Raw genomic sequence first — 24,457 nt, 5'->3', positions numbered from 1 at the left:
AGTATGAATGTGATTATGATAGAGGGGGGCCACTCTGTCTGTTTTCCTGGCTGATACAATTAAAACATCGTATGGAAAATGTGTGGTTCCCATTCCTCTAAGGGGAACGATAGCACAATGTAGGTCTCATGGTCAAGTACCCAGACATTTTCCTGACATAGGATGAACAGAACATATAGTAGATAACATCACTGTCTGTCATTAAATATGATACGACGAATGATGATGTCATGTCGGCCTATTTTGAGATCTATGCTTCTCATAGCGCATGCACCAGTCATCAAATATGACGCATTTTTGGAGTTCATCTCAATGGTGTAATTTTTACATTAAAATCTGATAAAACTTCTATAGTGTTACTTGTTTTGTTAGAAATGTTACTTTATCTATTCCCAAGTGATTTATTCAAAGATTCATGTCCAGGAGTAAGCGTCCGCGCATCACCGCTCAGTTGGCACAAGGGCAAGTCTCCAGTGAGTGGGTGAGAGCGCTCTTGAGTGGGCGAGCAAGAAAGAGTAGAAGAGAGGGTGGGGGGCGGCAGAGAGGTACCGAAGATTCTGACGTTGTCTGTTGCACAAAACCGCACTGCTTGCTCTGACTGCACTGTCCATGCTGCTGTATCCTAGACTGTCTGCTTGAGACGGAGTCCGTTTACTCCACTCTACACCCGACTCTTCTGTCTTTGGCGCATCCTTTTAGTTTCTCTTTAAAACCTTTGATCGACTGAAGTGTTTTTCCAAGGAAAGAGACAGTTGAAACTGCCAGTATAACCGGTTATAAAAACGTGAAGAAGTCACTTGTTTGAATAACTCTCTCCCCACTGCACGTACTCAACATGAGCGAGGTAGGTGTGCAGATCAACTATATCTGTTTCTAACAGTTGGAGCCGCAGTTGTTGTTAGGATATATTAATGAGGTGATTATTATTATTCTGCCGTTATTGTATTGATTGGATTTAAGGCTACGCGCTATGAGAATGCACAATATAACTCCCATTTGTTATACAATCCGCACCATTCAATAAATCCCATGGTTATGCTTGGATGGAAATTATAGCCAATTTTTGATTCACTTTAACATGGGAACGTATCATTTTTACCCTGCTCACATAACTGTCTATCTGAATATGTTTGAGATGATACCACCATGACACACCGCACCTCCACCCCATGGCCGCAACCCATGCAAGGTGCGGTAAAAACATTTTTAAAAGTCTCGTTTTCAGAGCGCAGCTCTGTCTCCATCTTCTTGCGACTATTGTTTGGCTCGGGTCCCAAATCAAACGGGCACTGTACCGAGAGCGCGAGGCGAGAATCACTGGACGTCCGCATACAAATACCTGGCTGTTACCGGCTCTACGTTGTAGACTACCGAGGCCTGCATCGCCGATGGGCATTGTGAACAGCCGTTCAAGCCCAGTGATGGGTGGCAAAAGTCTCCTCCGCCGCCGGTGTGAATTGTCACGCAGATGTCAGACACACCTGTTTCTCTGGAATAGAGATGATTTTATTACGAACCATCTGGGCTATATGACTACGCGGTCTATCATGGACTTAAACCATGATGTAGCACGTCCATTTCTTTTCTAATTGATCAAATAAACTTTAGTCTTCATGGTTTAGCCTACCTGTTTTGTCTCTACCCATTTTGTCTCTGGAATCCATTTATTAAGAAGTAAATTTAATTTGCCATTTGACTATTCAAAATGTTATTATTAGGCCTACAGTAATCGAGACTAAATTGGACACCCTTTATAATGTTTCAGACTAGTAAGTGGCACCCTATTCCCAGGGCTCATAGGACTGGAGTAGGGTGCCAATGGGCCCTCGTCGAAAGTAGTGCACTAAATAGGGAATACCATTTGGGACATATCCAAATATTATAGTTTTTTGCCAAGTTTGCTTTGGTTCTTGGTGAATCTGTTTTTTCACTTTTAGTTAATGGCTTATATAGGATCATATACTGTATGTTCACATATTAGAGATATTTTTTTAACCTTTATTTACCTAGGGAAGTCAGTTAAGAACAAATTCTTATTTACAACAACAGCCTAGGAACAGTGGGTTAACTGCCTTGTTCAGGGGAAGAACAACTGATTTTTACCTTGTCAGCCTAGGGATCTTTCAACCTTTCAGTTACTAGTCCAACACTCTAACCACTAGGCTACCTGCCACCACATAATTCAGGTTTGAAATGTTCTTGAACTACAATTGTTCATATCTTTCAAAGTTTGCCTACAACGTATTAAGAGCAATAATCACAATACTTATTAGTGACACTATTAATCGGTTTTGCCATTTCGATTTTAATAAATAATTTTATACTGAACAAAATTGTAAATGCATCATGCAACAATTTCCTTGTTTTTACTGAGTTACAGTTCATATAAGGAAATCAGTCACTTGAAATAAATGCATTAGGCCCTAATCTATGGATTTCATATGACTGAGATATGCATCTGTTGGTCACATATACCTTTGAAAAAAATGGGCCTCAAAACTGGCCTCAGGATCTCGTCTAGGTATTTTTGTGCATTCAATTTGTCACTGATAAAATGCAACTGTGTTCATTGTCTGTAGTTTATACCTGCCCATACCATAACCCCACCGCCACTATGGAGCACAACATAGACATCAGCAAACCGCTCGCCCACACAAGGCCATACATGTGGCTTGCGGTTGTGAGACCGGTTGGATGTACTGACAAATTCTCTAAAATGACATTGGAGGTGGCCTATGGTAGAGAAATTAACATTCAATGCTCTGGCAACAGCTCTGGTGGATATTCCAATTCCATGCTCCCTCCAAACACATCTGCGGCATTGTGTTGTGCACAAACTGCACATTTTAGGCCTTTTATTGTCCACAGCACAAGGAGCACCTGTGTAATGATCATGCTGTTTAATCAGCTTCTTGAAATGCCACACCTGTCAGGTGGAAGGATTATCTTGGCAACGGAGAAATGCTCACTAACAGGGATGTAAACATATTTGTGCAGAACATTTGAGAGAAATAAGCTTTTTGTGTGTATGGAAAAAGTATTGGATGTTCAATTTCAGCTCATGAAACATGGGACCCAGACATTTCAATGCTCTTTTTATATTTTTGTTCAGTGTATATGGACAGGGGGAGGGATCTGAACCTTGATCAGCACTCCTTCTCTGAGTCACTTTGTGAATACGGGCCCTGCACTGCAGTCGCACTGTTGGCTAACTTACTCGGTGCCACTTGGTGCTCTTGTGGTTGTGTTGGATAAGTAGTGTGGACAGATGGCTCTTCTATTTGCCTCCGTTTCGCGACCCCCCTGTCGGCTTTATCTTTTTTTTCAAATCTACTTTCCACCCAAGGCTGACATGTTTTATGGTGTTCCTGCTATTCTTCATCCCTTTAGTAAAACCACACAATATTCCCCTTAGCAACAGCGCGAGAACATACTGTACAGCCAGGGTATTAAAACTCGTGCGCACATATCCGGGAGCGCCAATATGCGCGGCGCATTTGCAAGCCTCTGAAGACAAGAGTTGAGTAGCATGCAATGAAACGAGTTGCCTTATGTAAGTTATGTTTGGCACCAGAATTGACACAGCTGCTTGTTTTGAAGACTTTCTTTTCATTTTGTACTTGTCGCCTCTCTTGTCAAGTTCAGACTCGTTGGAATTTGTGAGTGATTATTTATTCATAAAATATAAAATTATATAGACTAGGCTGTAGCATAGATAGATATAAGAAATTACATTTGCGCAACTGTCGCAAGTGCCTGCAGGCAGCCTACACACGCACACATGCTTGCAATTAACAGTTAGCAGGTTTCCTCCTCACTAAACACGTTCTATTTTAGTCATGTGCGGCTAATTAGCAGGTCTTAATTGCAGCGCGAGGCCAATCCTCCAGCCACTGAGGCAAAAAGTGAAAAAGTGCCAATCCCCCCTCCATCTCTCAACCTATCCCCCCTTATCTCTCTGCCTTCCTGACTCTATCTCTCCCCCTCTCGTCTTCTTGACTGGGATGTTAGAATATTATTGGCTTTTCGCTCGGTCCCCTCCTCTTCTCCTTTCTCCCTCCCCCCGACAGGGAGATAATCCCTTTATTTATATCTATAAATAAAGACATTTTACTGCTGAGGAGGGTAGTTCCTCTTTCTCTCTCCTCTCCCGTGGACCCGATGCGGTTTTAAGCCTTCCTGTAGGCTTATACACTACTATTCAAAAGTTTGGGGTCACTTAGAAATGTCCTTGTTGTTGAAATAATTTTTTTTTTAAATCCACAAAAAGAACATTAAATTGATCAGAAATACAGTGTAGACATTGTTAATGTTGTAAATGACTATTGTAGCTGGAAACAGAACCATCACTCCTGTATTCCAATGGCACTTTGTGTTAGCTAATCCAAGTTTGTCATTTTAAAAGGCTAATTGATCATTAGAAAACCCTTTTGCAATTATGTTAGCAAAAATAAGCAATAAAAAAAAAGCAATAAAAATAAAGAAAAAAAAGAAGCAATAAAACTGTCCTTCTTTAGACTAGTTGGATAAGTCCATGGAGAACAAGAGCACCTCCTCCCAGCTGCGCACTGCTCTGAGGCTCGGTAACACGGTCACACCACAGATAAATCCATGATAATCAAACATTTCAAAAAGCATTTCTCTACGGCTGGCCATGCTTTCCTCCTGGTTACCCCAACCCCGGCCAACAGCCCCACCACAGCTACTTGCTCGAGCCTCCCCAGCTTCTCCTTCACCCAAATCCAGATAGCAGATGTTCTGAAAGAGCAGAACCTGGACCCGTACAAATCAGCTGGGCTAGACAATCTGGACACTCTCTTTCTAAAACTATCTGCCGCCAACCTCTCTTTCGTATCGTCCGAGATCCCTAAAGATTGGAAAGCTGCCACGGTCACTCTAGAACCAAACTGTTATAGACCTATAACCATCCTGCCCTGCCTCTCTAAAGTCTTCGAAAGCCAAGTTAATAAATGACCATTTCGAATCCCACCGTACCTTCTCCGCTGTGCAATCCAGTTCCAAACTGGTCACGGGTGCACCTCAGCCACGCTCAAGGTACTAAACAATATCATATTGTCACAATATCACAATATCACCGTCTTCATCGACCTGGCCAAGTCTTTCAACTCTGTCAATCACCGTATTCTTATCGGCAGACTCAACAGCCTTGGTTTCTCAAATGACTGCCTCGCCTGGTTCACCAACTACTTCTCAGTTCGAGTTCAGTGTGTCAAATCGGAGGGCCTGTTGTCCGGACCTCTGGCAGTCTCTATGGGGGTACCACAGGGTTCAATTCTCGGGCCGACTCTTTTCTATGTATATATCAATGGTGTTGCTCTTGCTGCGGGTGATTCCCCGATCCACCTCTACGCAGACGATGCCATTCTGTATACATCTGGCCCTTCTTTGGACACTATGTTAACTAACCTCAAACTGTCTCTAACCAGAATAGAAATAGGAGTGGGAGGCCTTGGTGTGCTCCCAACATCCCGGAGTTGCCTCTTCACTGTTTACGATGAGACTGGTGTTTTGCGGTTACTATTTAATGAAGCTGCCAGTTGAGGACTTGTGAGGCATCTCTTTCTCAAACTAGACCCTGTAATGTACTTGTCCTCTTGCTCAGTTTCTATTCTGGTTAGAGACAGTTTGTGCTGTTCTGTGAAGGGAGTAGTACACAGCATTGTGCGAGATCTTCAGTTTCTTGGCAATTTCTCACATGGAATAGCCTTCATTTCTCAGAACAAGAATAGACTGATGAGATTCAGAAGAAAGGTCTTTGTTTCTGTCCATTTTGAGCCTGTAATCGAACGCACAAATGCTGATGTTCAAGATACTCAACTCGTCTAAAGAAGGCCAGTTGTATTGCTTCTTTAATCAGGACAACAGTTTTCAGCTGTGCTAACATCATTTCAAACAGGTTTTCTAATGATCAATTAACCTTTTAAAATTATCAACTTGGATTAGCTAACACAACCATTGGAACACAGGAGTGATGGTTGCTGATAATGGGCCTCTGTACGCCTATGTAGATATTCAATAAAAAATCAGCTGTTTCCAGCAACAATAGTCATTTACAACATTAACCATGTCTACAGTGTATTTCTTATCAATTTGATGTTATTTTAATGGACAAAAAAGTAGCTTTTCTTTCAAAAACAAGGACATTTCTAAGTGACCCCAAACTTTTGAATAGTATTGTATATATTATTATTCTTACAGTAATGTCTCTTTTGTTGTACCAATACATGCATTAGTGGGCCTTGTATGCTTTGGGTCTATTCTTTATCCCCTCCAATATATCTTCAGCTGTGCTGTTTTTCTTAGAGATGTAGAGTGGTATTTGTGGTTCGATTAAAGACCAACACATGCTGTGAAAATTATGAAAATTAAAAAAATTATCCATAAAGGGCAGTTAAATGTCTAAAGTCAAACCTGTCATGTTTTCTTGTTCTCTCCCTTTGTCACTCCCTCCCCTCTCCCCTCTCTCCTCTTTCTTATGCTCCTCCTCTTTAAGACCCCTTGTCTGTTTCTCTTCAAATCTCTCTCTCTCCATTTACCCCCTCTCTCTCTCCCTCTCCATCTCTCTCTCTCTCTCTCTCTCTCCCCTCCATTTCCCCCTACTCTCTCTCTCTCTCTAACTTGCCCCCTCTCCTCTTCTCTCCTCTCTCTCTCCTCCTCTCTGTCTCTCCATTTCACCGTTTCAAACGGCATCATCAGACATCATACCAAATGGCACCCTATTCCCTACATAGTGCACTACTTCTGACCATAGCCCTGTGGGTGCTGGTCAAAAGTAGTGCACTTCGTAGGGAATAGGGTGTCATTTAGGACACATACATAATCCTTCATTTCCCAGGTGTCAGTCTATTTTTGATATAATAGACTCCCTTCCATCCAAATAGACTCCCTTCCATCCACCTACTTACAGTACTTACATAAAACCATTAACTGCACATAGTTTACATTAAGGGCCAATATTTCTGGTTGGAGAGCGAGGTAGCGAGCGTGGGTTGAAAGTCATCATCAGATCTTGACGTCTGGAGAAGGAGAGCGAGAAGGAGAGAAAGAGAGAGGGGGTAGAGATAGAGAGAGTGAGAGAAGAGTATGAGAGAAAGAGACTGAGAAAGAGTGATAAAGAGCACTTGAGAGAGAGGGAGCTATATAGAGATAGAGTGAGTGAGAGGGAGAGGGAGAGAGACAGAGGGAGAGGGTGGGGAGATAGAGATAGAGAAATAGAGAGGGAAGAGAGAGATAGAAAGATAAATAGTTGATCAGGTGATGACATGACAGTATCAGATTGAGAGAGAGAAAGAGAGAGATGATCAGCTGATGACATTGCAGTATCAGATTGAGAGAGAGAGAGAGAGAGAGAGAGAAAGAGATGATTAGGTGATGACATGGTATCACAGTATCAGATTGAGAGAGAGAAACATGTCAAATTGTCATTAGAGATCAAAAAGGAAAGGACTTTATTTTTATTATTTGACATCTTCAGAAAGAAAGTACAGGAGAGGGTATCAGAGTGGCAGTCCTTAACATGCCTCATATCTGGATATTGAATTACATGATGCAAGGCAATGAAGAACAGTTTGTTCTTATGAAGAGAAAGGGGGAAGCCAAGACCTTTTAAAACAGAAGAAACCGAGTGTTGACTAACTGGTCTATGAGGAGGTTCATATAGAGATGGTCAAAGTGGTTCAGGATGGAAAATAAAAGTGAGGACTGGAGTCCCTCAAAATGACATGTTCTGCAGTGAGAAAACAGCTTGGTGGATACAGAAGGCCTATACTGTAGAACAGTGTGTGTGTTTCCACGTTTTTGCGTGCTTTTGTTCCTGTGTGTGTGTGCTTACGCTCGTGTGTGTATGTGTCCATCTGGCTAAGTGCAGTTGGGAGCAGTGAGGATAACATACAGCAGTCCAGTATGTAGTCTGGAGGAGTGACAGACAGACAGCTGGTGGAGGACAGTTTACATCCCCATGAACAGCCGGCTGGATTATGAATTCAGTATAGATCTGGGCCAAATGGCCATACTACTGTAACACACAGCTGAACACAGAGTAAGGTTACAAAATCTCTCTCTCGCTTGTCTCCCTCTCTCGCTTGTCTCGTTTGTCTCTCTCTCGCTTGTCTCTCTCTCTATCTCTCCTGAGCATTGTCCTATGGGCCATTTTGGACACAGACATAATCCTCCATCTCCCAGGTGTCAGTGTATTTTTGAAGTGCGTTACCCAATAGACTCCCTTCCATCCACCTACTTACAGTACTTATATAAAACCATTAACTGGAAATAGTTTACATTGAGGGCCAATATTTCTGGTTGGAGAGCGAGGTAGCGAGCGTTGGTTGAAAGTCATCGTCAGATCTTGATGCCTGGAGCGAGAGAGAGGGGAGGGAGGGAGGGAGAGAAAGAGGGTGTGGGGGTAGAGAGAGAGGGGTAGAGAAAGAGAGAGAGAGAGCGAGAGAGATAGAGAGAGAAAGAGGGGGGGTAGAGAGAGAGGGGTAGAGAAAGAGAGAGAGAGAGAGAAGGGGGGTAGAGAGAGAGAGAGAAAGAGGGAGTAGAGAGAGAGAGAGAAAGAGGGAGTAGAGAGAGTGAGAGAGAAAGAGGGAGTAGAGAGAGAGAAAGAGGGAGTAGAGAGAGAGAGAGAGAAAGAGGGAGTAGAGAGAGAGAGAGAAAGAGGGAGTAGAGAGAGAGAGAGAGAAAGAGGGAGTAGAGAGAGAGAGAGAAAGAGAGAGCGAGAGAGATAGAGAGAGAAAGAGGGGGGGTAGAGATAGAGGGGTAGAGAAAGAGAGAGAGAGGAAGAAGGGGGGTAGAGAGAGAGTGAGAGAGAAAGAGGGAGTAGAGAGAGAGAGAAAAGGGGGGGGGGGGTAGAGAGAGAGGGGTAGAGAAAGAGAGAGTGAGAAAGAGGGAGTAGAGAGAGAGAGATCAGGTAATAATGATATGGCAGCATCAGATAGAGAAATAGAATAATGGCAAGTTGTGATTAGAGAAAAAAGTAAAGAAAGGACATTATTTTGTGTTTATTTGTAATGTAAAGAAATTAAGTAGCGGAGGAGAGTGTATCAGAGTGGCCGTCCTTAACATGCTCCATATCTGAATATTTAATTACGTTATGCAAGGCAATGCAGTTTGTCCTCTGATTGCTTCATTGCTTAAGTATGGAGAGCAAGACCTATTAAAACATGAGAAACTGAGTGTGGACTAACTGGTCTATGAAGTATTTGTGTTTGTTTTTATTAAGAATCCCCATTAGCTGCTACCAAGGCTACTCTTCCGGGGGTCCAGCAACATTAAGGCAGTTATAAACAATTTAAAATATGACATTTCATAACACTTTACTCTATACATGTAGTGTGCTCCCTTAGGCCACTACACCACTATCACATATTTACAATACAACATCCATGTGTACATGTGTGTACAGTGTGTCTTATCATCTGTATGTGTGTCTATGCCTGTGTGTGTCTCTTCACACTCTCTGCTGTTCCATAAGGTGTATTTTTATCCGTTTTTTATCTGATTCTACTGCTTACATCAGTTATCTGATGTTGAAGAGAGTTCCATGTAGCCATGACTCTAAATAGTACTGTGCGCCTCCCATAGTCTGTTCTTGACTTGTGGATTGTGAATAGACCTCTGGTGGCTTGTCTTCTGGGGTGTGCATGGGTGTCTGAGCTGTGTGCTAGTAGTTTAATCAGACATCTCGGTGCATTCAGCATGTCAACACTTCTTACAAAAACAAGTAGTGATGAAGTTAATCTCTCTTCCACTTTTAGCCATGATAGATTTATATGCATATTATTAATGTTAGCTCTACATGTACATTTAAGGGCCAGTCGTGCTGCCCTGTTCTGAGACAATTGTAATTTTCCAAGGTTTCCCTTTGTGGCACCTGAACACACGACTGAACTGTAGTCCAGGTGAGACAAAACTATAGACTGTAGGACCTGCCTTGTTGATAGTGTTGTTCAAAAGGCAGAGCAGTGCTTCATTATGGACACACTTCTCCCAATTTTAGCTACTGTTGTATCAACATGTTTTGACCATGACAGTTGACAGTACAATCCAGGGTTACTCCAAGCAGTTTAGTCAACTCAACTTGCTCAATTTCCACATTATTTATTACAAGATTTAGTTGAGGTTTATGGTTTAATTAATGATTTGTCCCAAATACAATACTTTTTGTTTTTGAAATATACAGGACTAACTTATTCTTTGCTACCCATTGTGAAACTACCTGCAGCTCTTTGTTAAGTGTTGCCGGGATTTCACACGCTTTAGTAGCTAACATGTATAGTGTTGAGTCATCTGCACACATAGACCTGCTGGCTTTACTCAAGGCCAGCAGCATGTCATTAGTAAAGATTGAAAAAAGTATGGGGCCTAGACAGCTGCCCTGGGGAATTCCTGATTCTACCTGGATTATGTTGAAGAGGCTTCCATTAAAGAACAAGTAGCTTTTTATCCACAATATAGCAGTAACACATACGTTTTTCCATCATCAGACTAGCCACACTGAAGTCTAACAAAATTGCTTCCACTATCTTTTTATCATCAATTTCTCTCAACCTATCATCAGTCATTTGTGTAGGTGCTGTGCTTGTTGAATGTCCTTTCCTATAAGCCTGCTGAAAGTTTGTGTCAATTTGTTTACTGTAAAATAACATTGTATCTGCTGAAACACAATTTTTCCCAAAAGTTTACTAAGGGTAGGTAACAGGCTGATTGGTCGGCTATCTTGGGTAGCGGAATTACTTTTGCTTTCCTCCCGGCCTGAGGGCACACGCTCTCTAGTAGGCTTAGATTGAAGATGCTCCTATCCACATTAGAGGTAGACCGATTATGATTTTTTTTAACACCGATACTGATTATTGGAGGACCAAAAAAAGCAGATACCGATTAATCGGACGATTGTTATATATATATATATATATATATATATATATATATATATATATATTTGTAGTAAATGACAATTACAACAATACTGAATGAACAATAAATACTTTTATTTTAACTTAATATAATACATAAACAAAATCTATTTAGTCTCAAATAAATAATGAAACATGTTCAATTTGGTTTAAATAATGCAAAAACACAGTGTTGGAGAAGGTGAAAGTGCAATATGTGCCATGTAAAAAAGTTTAAGTTCCTTGCTCAGAACATGAGAACATATGAAAGCTGGTGCTTCCTTTTAACACAAGTCTTCAATATTCCCAGTTAAGAGGTTTTAGGATGTAGTTATTATAGGAATTCTAGAACTATTTCTCTCTAAACCATTTGTATTTCATATACCTTTGACTATTGGATGTTCTTATAGGCACTTTAGTATTGCTAGCCTAATCTCGGGAGTTGATAGGCTTGAAGTCATAAACAGCGCTGTGCATCCCAGCATTGCAAGGAGCTGCTGTTTGAATGAATGCTTACGAGCCTGCTGCTGCCTACAACCACTCAGTCAGACTGCTCTATCAAATATCAAATCATATACTTAATTATAATATAATAAACACACAGAAATATGAGCCTTTGGTCATTAATATGGTCAAATCCGGAAACTATCATTTTGAAAACAAAACATTTATTCTTTCAGTGAAATACGGAACGGTTCCATATTTTATCGAACGGGTGGCAACCCTAAGTCTAAATATTACTGTTACATTGCACAACCTTCAGTGTTCTGTCATAATTCTGTAAAATTCTTGCACATTTATTACGGTCTTTGTTAGGAATAAATGGCATATATACCCTGACTCTGCTTGCACTGAACGCAAGAGAGGTGACACAATTTCCTAGTTAATATTGCCTGCTAACATGAATTTCTTTTAACTACATATGCAGATTTTTAGAAGATACATACTTGTGTATTGATTTTAAGAAAGGCATTGATGTTTATGGTTAGGTACATTATTGCAAAGATTGTGCTTTTTTTGCGAAAGAGCTTTTGTTAAATCATCAACTTGAAGTAGGCTGTGATTCGATGATAAATTAACAGGCACCTCATTGTAATATCATCAACCATCAACCATGTGTTGTTAACTAGTGATAATGTGAAGATAGATTTTTTTTTATAAGATAAGTTTAATGCTAGCTAGCAACTTACCTTGGCTCCTTGCAGCCACAAGGTCCTTTTGATGCTGCACTCGCGTAACAGGTGGTCAGCCTGCCATGCAGTCTCCTTGTGGATTGCAATGTAATCGGCCATAATCAGGATCCAAAAAGGCTGATTACGATTGTTATGAAAACTTGAAATCCACCCTAATCGATGGGACCACAGTGGAGATGGCGGAAAGCTTCAAGTTGATCGGCATACACATCACTGACAATCTGAAATGGTCCAGCCACACAGACAGTGTGGTGAAGAAGGCGCAACAGCACCTCTTCAACCTCAGGAGGCTGAAGAAATTCGGCTTGGCCCCTAAGCCCCTTTCAAACTTTTACAGATGCACAATTGAGAGCATCCTGTCGGGCTGTGTCACCACCTGATACGGCAACTGTAACACCCACAACCGCAGGGCACTCCAGAGGGTGATGTGGTCCAACCAACGCATCAATGGGGGCACACTGCCCGCCCTCCAGTATCCCTACAGCATCCGATGTCACAGGAAGGCAAAAAAGATCATCAAGGACATTAACCACTCGAGCGACGGCCTGTTTACCCCGTTATCATCCAGAAGGTGATGTCAGAACAGGTGCATCAAATCAGGGACAGAGAGACTAAAAAACAGCTTCTATCTGAAGGCCATCAGACCAAAAACAATCAATCAAAACAGCCATCACTAGCCGGCTACGACCCGACTACTCGACCCTGAACCTTAGAGGCTGCTGCCTTATTTACATAGACATGGAATCACTGCCCACTTTAGTAACGGAACACTACTCACTTTAATAACGCTTACGTACTGCTTTACTCATCTCATACAGTGGGGCAAAAAGTATTTAGTCAGCCACCAATTGTGCAAGTTCTCCCACTTAAAAAGATGAGAGAGGCCTGTAATTTTCATCATAGGTACACTTCAACTATGACAGACAAAATGAAAAAAATCACATTGTAGGATTTTTTATGAATTTATTTGCAAATTGTGGTGGAAAATAAGTATTTGGTCACCTACAAACAAGCAATATTTCTGGCTCTCACAGACCTTCTTCTTCTTTAAGAGGCTCCTGTGTTCTCCACTCTTTACCTGTATTAATGGCACCTGTTTGAACTTGTTATCAGTATAAAAGACACCTGTCCACAACCTCAAACAGTCACACTCCAAACTCCACTATCGCCAAGACCAAAGAGCTGTCAAAGGACACCAGAAACAAAATTGTAGACCTGCACCAAGCTGGGAAGACTGAATCTGTAATAGGTAAGCAGCTTGGTTTGAATATATCAACTGTGGGAGCAATTATTAGGAAATGGAAGACATACAAGACCACTGATAATCTCCCTCGATCTGGGGCTCCACGCAAGATCTCACCCCGTGGGGTCAAAATGATCACAAGAACGGTGAGCAAAAATCCCAGACCCACACGGGGGGACCTAGTGAATGACCTGCAGAGAGCTGGGACTAAAGTAGAGCTGGGACAAAGCCTACCATCAGTAACACACTATGCCGCCAGGGACTCAAATCCTGCAGTGCCAGACATGTTTCCTGCTTAAGCCAGTACATGTCCAGGCCCATCTGAAGTTTGCTAGAGAGCATTTGGATGATCCAGAAGAAGATTGGGAGAATGTCATATGGTCAGATGAAACCAAAATATAGCTTTTTGGTAAAAACTCAACTCGTCGTGTTTGGAGGACAAAGAATGCTGAGTTGCATCCAAAGAACATCATACCTACTGTGAAGCATGGGGGTGTAAACATCATGCTTTGGGGCTATTTTTCTACAAAGGGACCAGGACGACTGATCCGTGTAAAGGAAAGAATGAATGGGGCCATGTATCGTGAGATTTTGAGTGAAAACCTCCTTCCATCAGCAAGGGCATTGAAGATGAAACGTGGCTGGGTCTTTCAGCATGACAATGATCCCAAACACACCGCCCGGGGAATGAAGGGGTGGCTTCGTAAGAAGCATTTCAAGGTCCTGGGGTGGCCTAGCCAGTCTCCAGATCTCAACCCCATAGAAAATCTTTGGAGGGAGTTGAAAGTCCATGTTGCCCAGCAACAACCCCAAAACATCACTGCTCTAGAGGAGATCTGCATGGAGGAATGGGCCAAAATACCAGCAACAGTGTGTGAAAACCTTGTGAAGACTTACAGAAAATGTTTGACCTCTGTCATTGCCAACAAAGGGTATATAACAAAGTATTGAGATAAACTTTTGTTATTGACCAAATACTTATTTTCCACCATAATTTGCAAATAAATTCATAAAAAATCCTACAATGTGATTTTCTGGATTTTTTTTCTCATTTTGTCTGTCATAGTTGAAGTGTACCTATGATGAAAATTACAGGCCTCTCTCATCTTTTTAAGTCGGAGAACTCGCACAATTGGTGGCTGACTAAATACTTTTTTTGCCCCACTGTATGTATATTCGGTATTAAATTCCACTGTATTTTTTTGATTTTACCCCCTTTTTCTCCCCAATTTCATGGTATCTAATTGTTAGTAGTTACTATCTTGTCTCATCTCTACAACTACCATACAGGCTCGGGAGAGACAAAGGTTGAAAGCCATGCGTCCTCCGAAACACAACCCAACCAAGCCACACAGTGCCCATCCAACCCTGAAGCACCCATGTGTTGGAGGAAACACAGTGCACCTGGCGACCTGGTCAGCGTGCACTGCACCTGACCCACCACAGGAGTCACTAGTGCACGATGAGACAAGGATATCCCTACCGGCCAAACCCTACCTAACCCGGACGACACTATGCCAATTGTGCTTCGCCCCATGGAACTCCCAGTCGCAGCCGGCTGCGACAGAGCCTGGGCTCAAACCCAGAGTCTCTGGTGGCACAGCTAGCACTGCGATGCAGTGCCTTAGTCCACTGCGCTCATCTTAATATTTATATATTTCTTAATTACATTCTTTTACTTTTGGATTTGTGTGGATTGTTGTGAATTGTTAGATGCTGCTGCACTGTTGGAGCTAGGTAAACAAGCATGTGACCAATACAATTTGATTTGATCTGATTTTAATTTGAAGATGTGGCAAATAGGAATGGCAATATTGTCCGCTATTATCCTCAGTAATTTTCCTTCCAAGTTGTCAGTGGTTCATATAGAGACGGTCAGAGTGGTTCAGGATGGAAAATAAAAGCGAGGACTGGAGTCCCTCAGAATGACATTTTCGGCAGTGAGAAAACAGCTAGGTGGATACAAGATTTTGCGTGCTTGTGCTCGTGTGTGTCCATCTGGCTAAGTGCAGTTGGGAGCAGTGAGGATAACATACAGCAGTCCAGTATGTAGTCTGGAGGAGTGACAGACAGACAGCTGGTGGAGGACAGTTTACATCCCCATGAACAGCCGGCTGGATTATGAATTCAGTATAGAGCTGGGCCAAATGGCCATACTAACACAGCTAAACACAGGGTGTAGGGTTGCAAAATTCTGGTAACTTTACCCCCATTTTGTTTGCTTTTTAATCCTGCTTATTCCCTCCCCATTCTGCTAATCTTGTATCCAGGATTTTTAGGATTATTACTTTTGGTTTTCATTTTGGGAAGGTTACCAGATTTTTGCACAGAATGATGAATACAGACAGTATAGAGCTGGGACGAATGGCCATGCAAACAGATAACTGAACACGGAATGATGAGTACAGACAGTATAGAGCTGGGACGAATGGCCATACAAACAGATAACGGAACACGGAATGATGAATACAGACAGTATAGAGCTGGGACGAATGGCCATACAAACAGATAACTGAACACGGAATGATGAATACAGACAGTATAGAGCTGGGATGAATGGCCATACAAACTTCCCTATTAAGTGCACTAGTCCCCTGATCAAATGTAGCTCACTAAAGAGCGAATAGGGTGCTATTTTGGATGCAGACACAGTGTCAGTGTCGAACAGTGAGAAGTAAGGGACTGAAAGATAAAAGGCTTTACAACATACAGTAGAAAACTGATGAAACCTTGATGGAAAAAGATAGTATATTCCTAGAATAGAAAGCTTGTCCAGCTAAAGCATGTTGGCAGGGGGGGAAATTAAGCGATGCCTGTCTATCCCTCGGCTCCATTTTACCAACCGTCTGTCTCGATAAGTAGGAATCTTCCGTTTTCATCCACTTGCTGTCTCCCTCCTTCCTTCCTCCATTCTCTCTCTCCCTGTCTCTCTCTCTGTCTCTCGTTTTCTCTCTCTCCAACACCTACAGCAGCTCCCAGGCAATCTGTCTCGCACCCCTCTCTCCCTCCCTCGTTTCACCTTTCCCTCCCCTCTCCTCTTTTTGGCCTTCTCTGTGCTTCATGTCTATATATTCATGGGTTACGGCATTAGCAGCTACAAATAAGTAAGAAATCCTTGACAAGCAGGGTGGGAGAGAGAGTGCCATCTTCACTTGAGTTTTAGCCAGCCATCCCTGTAAATATGAGAATGTAGCAGAGAGAGGGTGTGTGTGTAATAGAGAGAGTGTGGGGGGTAAGAAGAGGAGTGGGAGGAGAAGAGGTAAAACGGAGGTCTATTCACAGTGGGAATGTGTTTATCGTGTGAGTTCTCTCTTCACTCTTCAACCTTACTCTCTTTTTTCTCCATTCTCGTCCCTGTGCGCTCTCTCTCTCTCTCTCTCTCTCTCTCAGCTCGTCATTCAAAGCCACCTCTCTGCAACCCAGATGCCTGCTTTTCTTCACTCTCCCCACTCTCTTTCTCACTCAAGCCCCTCTCCTCTCCTGCTTTGTGTGTCAGTTTTTGTCTCCTCTGAGTGTGAAAGGAACAACACAGCATAGAGAGACAACCATTGCCTCCAGGCAGTGTGAATGCGTATGTGTGTGTCTGTGTGTGTGTGTCTGTCAGTCAGAGAGGGAAGAAGGGGGGAATGACAACGAAGAAGAGAACGATAGATAATAGATGGAGGATATTGAACATAAAGCTATAGCTTAGTGACACTAACAGACCAGATTGTCATACTCTGTTATACTGGTCCAAATCTATACCAGTATCTATTTCAACATAATTTATATTCATACTAGATAATGGTTGTCAGCTTAAGATCTATAGCACAGACAGACAGATGATATAACATTATGGCATTGTTGCAGATACGCGTTCCAAAGCCAAGGGTGCTTTTCACTCTTCAGCTAAGCATCCTGTGTCTCTTTCACACTTGCTATTACCGCCACCCTTCCTCCCTTCCCCCCCTCCTTCCCTTTCTCATCCGCCGCAGCGCTGACAGTGATTGGGAGAGTCAGTGAGAGGCGAGTACAGGAATAGAGCAGTGATGTTTTTGATGAGAGCTGTGCTTTTTCAGTGAAAGGCCGATTTAATGCCGTCTGAAAGCCTCTGTATGTCCGCTCGTACTCTCTTTCTAACCAACGCTTACATTCTCTCTCTCTCTCCATTCCCCCATCTCTTTCTCCATCTCTCTCCATCCCTCCATCCATCCATCCCTCTTTCTCCCCATCTCTCTCTCTCCCTCCATCTCTTTCTCCATAGCTCTCCATCTCCCTCTCTCTCTCTCCCTCCATCTCTTTCTCCATATCTCTCCATCTCCCTCTCTCCCTCTCTCTCTCTCTGTCTCTCGTTTTCTCTCTCTCCAACACCTACAGCAGCTCCCAGGCAATCTGTCTCGCACCCCTCTCTCCCTCCCTCGTTTCACCTTTCCCTCCCCTCTCCTCTTTTTGGCCTTCTCTGTGCTTCATGTCTATATATTCATGGGTTACGGCATTAGCAGCTACAAATAAGTAAGAAATCCTTGACAAGCAGGGTGGGAGAGAGAGTGCCATCTTCACTTGAGTTTTAGCCAGCCATCCCTGTAAATATGAGAATGTAGCAGAGAGAGGGTGTGTGTGTAATAGAGAGAGTGTGGGGGGTAAGAAGAGGAGTGGGAGGAGAAGAGGTAAAACGGAGGTCTCCATCTCTTTCTCCATATCTCTCCATCTCCCTCTCTCCCTCTCTCTCTCTCTCCATGATACACAAACTCAGTCTTTGTCATTTACTTGAGTTTCTACGATCTCTAAGGTGTCTCACACTAACTATTATTTTATTTCATCACTAAGGCCGGAGTGGCAGGCCTCATGTTTGCACCTCACGCTTAGCTGGAGATTGTTTTATGCACGATCCATTTCGTGCCTGCATCACAAGGCGTAATGAGGATGTTGGGGTTACGCAGGGACACAATACACACACACACAGCAGATGCGCTATCTCTCTGTATCCACCCTCTCCACCTTATCTCTCTCCCTGTCTTTCTCCCTGCCCGAGACGTATGCACATAAGCACAGTACTTATAATAAGGAGACCTTAAAGCAGAAAAAGAGAGAGAGAGAGAGATGAGAGAGATATAGCGGGAGATGAGAGAGAGAGGGAAAGAGAGAGATAATGAGAGTGAAATGGGAAATGAAAGAGAGGGGAGATGAGAAAGAGAGATCATAAAATTAGGTCACTTGTCACACACAGGGAGGGGTCAGCCAGGACGGTCTGGTGTCTTTTAATGTGCTTGAGGGAAAGGGCCTCGTGTAAACCACACACTCATGTGCACACACACACACACACGCACGCACACACACACACGCACGCACGCACGCACGCACACACACACACACACACACACAGAGACACTAAAGAGATTAAAGGGAAAAGGAGAGGAAAAAAAACATTCTCTTGAACTGTTAAACCATCTATGTTCTCTGGTTCCATTGTGTCTCTGGGGATGTCACTCTCACAGACACTCCTGTTACCCACTCTAAGAGGATGTCACTCTCACAGACACTCCTGTTACCCACTCCAAGAAGATGTCACTCTCACAGACACTCCTGTTACCCACTCTAAGAGGATGTCTCTCTCTCAGACACTCCTGTTACCCACTCCAAGAGGATGTCACTCTCACAGACACTCCTGTTACCCACTCTAAGAGGATGTCTCTCTCTCAGGCACTCCTGTTACCCACTCCAAGAGGATGTCACTCTCACAGACACTCCTGTTACCCACTCTAAGAGGATGTCACTCTCTCAGACACTCCTGTTACACACTCCAAGAGGATGTCACTCTCACAGACACTCCTGTTACCCACTCCAAGAGGATGTCACTCTCACAGACACTCCTGTTACCCACTCCAAGAAGATGTCACTCTCACAGACACTCCTGTTACCCACTCCAAGAGGATGTCACTCTCACAGATACTCCTGTTACCCACTCCAAGAGGATGTCACTCTCACAGACACTCCTGTTACCCACTCCAAGAGGATGTCACTCTCACAGACACTCCTGTTATCCACTCCAAGAGGACTGTCTGTCCTCGTACATGTCTCTTGTATTCAGTCAGTTAATACTGGCAACTACATAGGTAATGTACAGGTAACTGCCATAAGAAAGGTAACACTTGAGTAAATGGAGAATACAAAGTTTATGGAAAAAAGTGCAGTTCACTTGAGGTTCCTTCGTTAATTAGGCAAGTAATGTGTGTGTGTGTGTGTGTGTCTCAGTCACCATATCTAAACCCAAATGAACACTTTTTGGAGATTTTGGACTGGAGCATAAGTTTTCCACCACTGCCAACAAAACACCACAATATGGAATTTCTCATTGAAGAATGGTGTCGCATCCCACCAATAGAGTTCCAGACACTTGTAGAATCTATGTGAAGATGCATTGAAACAGTTCTGGCTCGTGGTGGCCCAATTCCCCATTAGGTCACTTTATGTTGGTGTTTCCTTTATTTTGGCAGTTACTTGTAGTTGGCACTAGTTGTGTTGCTGATAAAGGTATTACTGCTGATACTGGTTATGTAGTGATACTGGTTATGTAGTGATACTGGTTATGTAATGATACTGGTCATGTAGTCGATACTGGTTATGTAGTGATACTGGTTATGTAGTCGATACTGGTTATGTAGTTGATACTGGTGATACTGTGTGTTAGTTGAAGAATTCTGTTGTAGTTGACACCTCTTCTTTCTTTCTCTTCTTCTCTGCAGCTCAGATCCACTGGGAACCCCAACAGCAGCCAGGCGCCTGCGTCAGACAACAAAGGTCTGTCTCACAGTGTATTTAGACTGCACACTCTATAAACTTGGTCTCTGTCTCTTTCTCCTTGTCTGTCATACGCTCTCTCTCATCTGTAAGTGTAGCATCGACATGCTAGCCTTTCAGTGTAGGTTTTGCCTGCTATGGCCATTGTTAGCCCGGCTGAAGGCCACATTCTCCTAATTTTGGGATTACTTTTTTCAGGTGAATGCATAAACTAAGTCTCCATTTGGCCCAATGTTTAAAATTTTGTCTGGATTCACTGGGGTTGTCTCCCACCCTGTGCCCTATCGGCCCTGGACAAAGTAGTGCACTAAAAAGGTAAAATTGTGTCATTTGGGACGCATCCTGTGATATCTTGTTCGGGCTGAATGCATAAGCTAAATCTCCACCTCCATATTTGGCCCCTCGTTCATTCTTTGTTTGTATTCTCCATCTCCAAGACACTAAATATATATTTGATGAGTTTGTTTGTCCAGAAGTACATTGTCACTCCAGCCACTTTGGACTGTTAGAACAGTCATTCCATCCTCCCTCTCTCCCTCTCTCCTCTGCACCTCTGTCACCTCTCTCAAAGTAGTGCTGAAGCTACCAGACCAAATAATGTTGAATACTTTAGCTGTTCTATATTGAGTTTGCCTGGCGCAATGGAACTGACAGAATAATCATAAAATTCCACACCCTTCCCAACTGCCACTCCAGGCAGGCTAAAGTAAACACTTATAAGTATTTGACAGATTTCAAATAGTGTTTGAACCGAGGTCTGTGACCTATAGCAGCCCGATGGAGGGACACTAACACACTAAGTCACCCCAAACACTTACCCGTTGTCCTGTCCTTCATGGCCAGGCCAAACCTGGTAAAGATGAACATGGATGTGGGAACGTCGCTACTGTGTGTGTGTACACGTATTTGTTACTTATCCCCTTTTGAAATCAATGCCTTTTTGATTTGTCCACTCCAGAGAAGGCGGTTGACTCCAAGGCCCCAGCGACTGGGGAGGAGGAAGAGGAAGTGGACATCGACTTGGAAGCGCCAGAGACGGAGAAAGCAGCGCTCGCCATCCAGAACCAGTTCAGACGCTTCAAGAAGAACAAGAAGTAGTGACAGAAGGAGAAGAAAGAAAGAAAAAAAAGAAGAAAAAAAAAGACAAAAAACTTTCTGCAGAACAGATAAATAAATAGTGATGGAGGAGGACGGGTGGTGTGAGGGTGGAGACGTTGAGGAAGAGGGGAGATGAAGTTAGGAATTGTGTCATCGCAAATTATAAAACCAACCAATATCTTCACTGTGAGAGAGGGAGAGGGGAGGAGAGGACAAGAAAGGAGAGGGAAGGAGAGGAGAAGAGACCAGAGGGGAAGGGAGGATAAGAGAGGAGAGGGAAGGAGAGGAGAGGGGAAGAGAGGAGAAGAGAGGAGAGGGAAGGAGAGGAGAAGAAAGGAGAGGAGAAGAGATAATATGTTAAAACATAATTTATAATCTGGCATGACCAATGACCCCAGTCACCACCACCTTTGCAGATATCCTGATGAATCCCCCTGCATCCTCCCTCCCAAACGCACCCCGTCCCCCCACTCCCACTGCACAGCCGCACATCCCCATGCCCCCCAACCCCCAAGAGAGAGGAAAACTGTTCCCTTGAAAACAGAGAACCAAGTCCTCTGACCGAACAAACACAACTGGCTGCCACACACAACATGTAAAAAAAACACATACTATATTTCCAGCTCTCTTTCATTCATTTAACATCTTTCTCTCTCTCTCTGTGTGTGTGCGTGTGTGTGCGCGCATGTGTGTGTGTGTGTGTTTTTGTGGTACCCTCAATAAGAAAGGCAGAGTTACTAGCTCATGTTTTAGACAGCTGTAATTAGTTAGTTTTAAAGGGCTCTGTATCTCTCTTCCTTTCTTTTCCATTCTTTTTCCGATGCAGGCCAGACATCCGATCGCTGGACTCAGTGGCTCTGACCTCATGAGAGGACGCGCTGAGATGATGGACAGACGGACAGGGAACTCAGTTGTACTTACGTAACCATTAGAAACTCCACAGAGTACATACAGAGTACATAGGAGCCTTTTTCCATCCAACATCCAGTTACTGACGCTTTCATTGGCTCATCAAAAACAATATCAATATCAGTCAAGAGATGGTCAGATAACCCTCCAGGAAAGAGAGTATAAAGTTAACCCGCTGATAGATAACGATCCGGTGTGTTCGGAATACCTGAGCCAGTCTGTCCCTTTAGGGACATATTTTTGGAAAGGTCTTGGTCAACTGGTTGTAGCTGAATGTTGTATTCTTGTGGGTCAGCCTAGCAGTGGTGTAGAGTTCCTTCTGCTGTAACCTGAGACCCTCAGGCCCTTAAATAAACACTTGATAACATCTCTGGACCAGGTGCCAGCACCGACATATGACCTGATCTAAAAACCCTCATTTTACACAGAGACAGACAGACTGGCAGAGGGGGTGTGAGAGATGGAAAGAGAAAGAAAGAGAGAGAGAGGGAGAGAGAGAGAGAGATAATGAGGTGAGAGGATAGAGAAAGGAATGAGGAGCGAGAGGTAAAAGAGTTGCATACTAACACCTCCACAACACAGTCACACAGCACCCATATATAAAAATAGCAATTATACGCCCAATCCGGAGCACACAATCGCAAAAAAACGACAAAATGTCAACTGCACTTGACAGTGAAAAAGTCTGCACAAACAAACACACACACATGCACACGCACACACATATTTCCTACGCACAGAACTAATCATTCTGCCTGTTTGGACAATGATTAAACCCACTCCCACTTTCCATCCCCTCCCCTCGTATGTAGCACACAGGACTGCTCCTGAAAGCCCAGACCTCTGTACTCCTTACGCTTTAATCTCCCTACTGATTCATAGTATTATTATTGGAATGTAACCTCTTTTCTATTTCAAGGACAGAGCAGATTAAGACAAAACGAGCACAAGCAATATCATTCCGCCCACCCCCCCTCCTCTCTACTCCCTCCTAAGCCTTTTCTCATTTACCCTTATCTTGGACTATTTCTTACATATGGATTTTTTACTTAAGACTTTTTCTAAGAGCCCCTTGTCAGTCGGAGCTCACTCAGAACAGGAATGCATATCTGGGATCAGCTTGGCCTTTTAGATCATAATGAACCTGATCTGTATGGACATGGAGAGGACCTGATCTGAGATCAGCACTCCAACTCTGAGACGCTTGATAACTACGGGCCCAGAGCTAGTTAGTTAGTTCTATTGAATCAGAGATGGCCCCATTTAAAACCTGGGTCATCTTAGTTCTTTCTTAACCGGACCCTTTTCCACTTCTTCCCCTAAAGGCAACCAAATATTGTAGGATTATCAAGAACATAGTGCTACTGTGACTAAATGGATGATGTGATGAAAGCCTTTCTTGGTGATTGTGTTTCTGAATGGAATTAATGATGGATTCTAGATAGGGTATATAGAGTGGGTCTGAGGTGTCTTCAAGACGTGCTCCGGAACTTTGGCGACTACTAAGTGTTTTTTTTTTATTTTTTACCTCCCGCTTTGGGCTGGATGTGTCAATGTGTAGTTTATACATGCATAATCTATGAGCAGAATTACTGTTTTACCTCAATTAGCCACAAAGTCCCTAGTTTGAAAGTGACTGTTTGTCTGGGAAGCTGTGGTGCGCCATTTTCTCTACATTTTCCCCCAAGTGGGCCAGCCCTCTAGCAATTCACATTCTAGCCAACGAACTTCAGCCCCTCACCATTTGAGTGACAGCTAGCAAGATGCACACACAGCAGAACGAGAGAAAGAGCAATGACGTGGTGCACATATCTGCACATATGTGACATACTACACCATTTTAGGGGACCACTTTTGACTCGTGAGCGCTACTTTCAGAAAGACTGACTAAAAAGTATACAAAAGTACCGGAGAATCTCTTTAAGTAAACAATTCTGCTCTCCTCCAAAACCCTAGTGACCTAATTCTTGACAAGAGCTATAGACCCTTATAGCAAAATAGCACATCCCGTAAACAATGTGTGTCCCAATATCCATACTAGAACACAGGAGGCTGCTGAGTGGAGTTCGGCTCATAATAATGGCTGGAACCGCGCAAATGGAATTGCAAACACATGGAAACCATGTGGAAACCATGTGGAAACCATGTGGAAACCATGAGGAAACCATGAGGAAACCATGTGGAAACCAGGTGGAAACCATGTGGAAACCATGTGGAAACCATGTGTTTGATGTATTTGATACCATTCCACTAATTCCGCTCCAGTCGTTCCCCAATTAAGGGGCCACCAACCTCCTGTGAACATAGTTTTAAGTATGCTTGGC

The 24,457-nt window shown here is 43.1% G+C and overlaps 1 long non-coding RNA gene across 1 annotated transcript; it reads left to right on the top strand.

Moving 5' to 3' along the window:
* The first annotated feature begins 513 nt into the window (after positions 1-513).
* Positions 514-21,424, top strand: LOC110531536. Its single transcript, XR_002474715.2, has 3 exons — positions 514-844; positions 20,072-20,126; positions 21,085-21,424. It is a non-coding gene; the product is annotated as an uncharacterized LOC110531536 (long non-coding RNA).
* The last annotated feature ends 3,033 nt before the right edge of the window (positions 21,425-24,457 follow it).

The sequence above is a fragment of the Oncorhynchus mykiss genome, chromosome 9 (assembly GCF_013265735.2).
Source record: "Oncorhynchus mykiss isolate Arlee chromosome 9, USDA_OmykA_1.1, whole genome shotgun sequence".
NCBI classification, from domain to species: domain Eukaryota; kingdom Metazoa; phylum Chordata; class Actinopteri; order Salmoniformes; family Salmonidae; genus Oncorhynchus; species Oncorhynchus mykiss.
The sequence above is the reverse complement of the archived record's forward strand: the minus strand, read 5'-3'. Positions and strand labels throughout refer to the sequence as shown.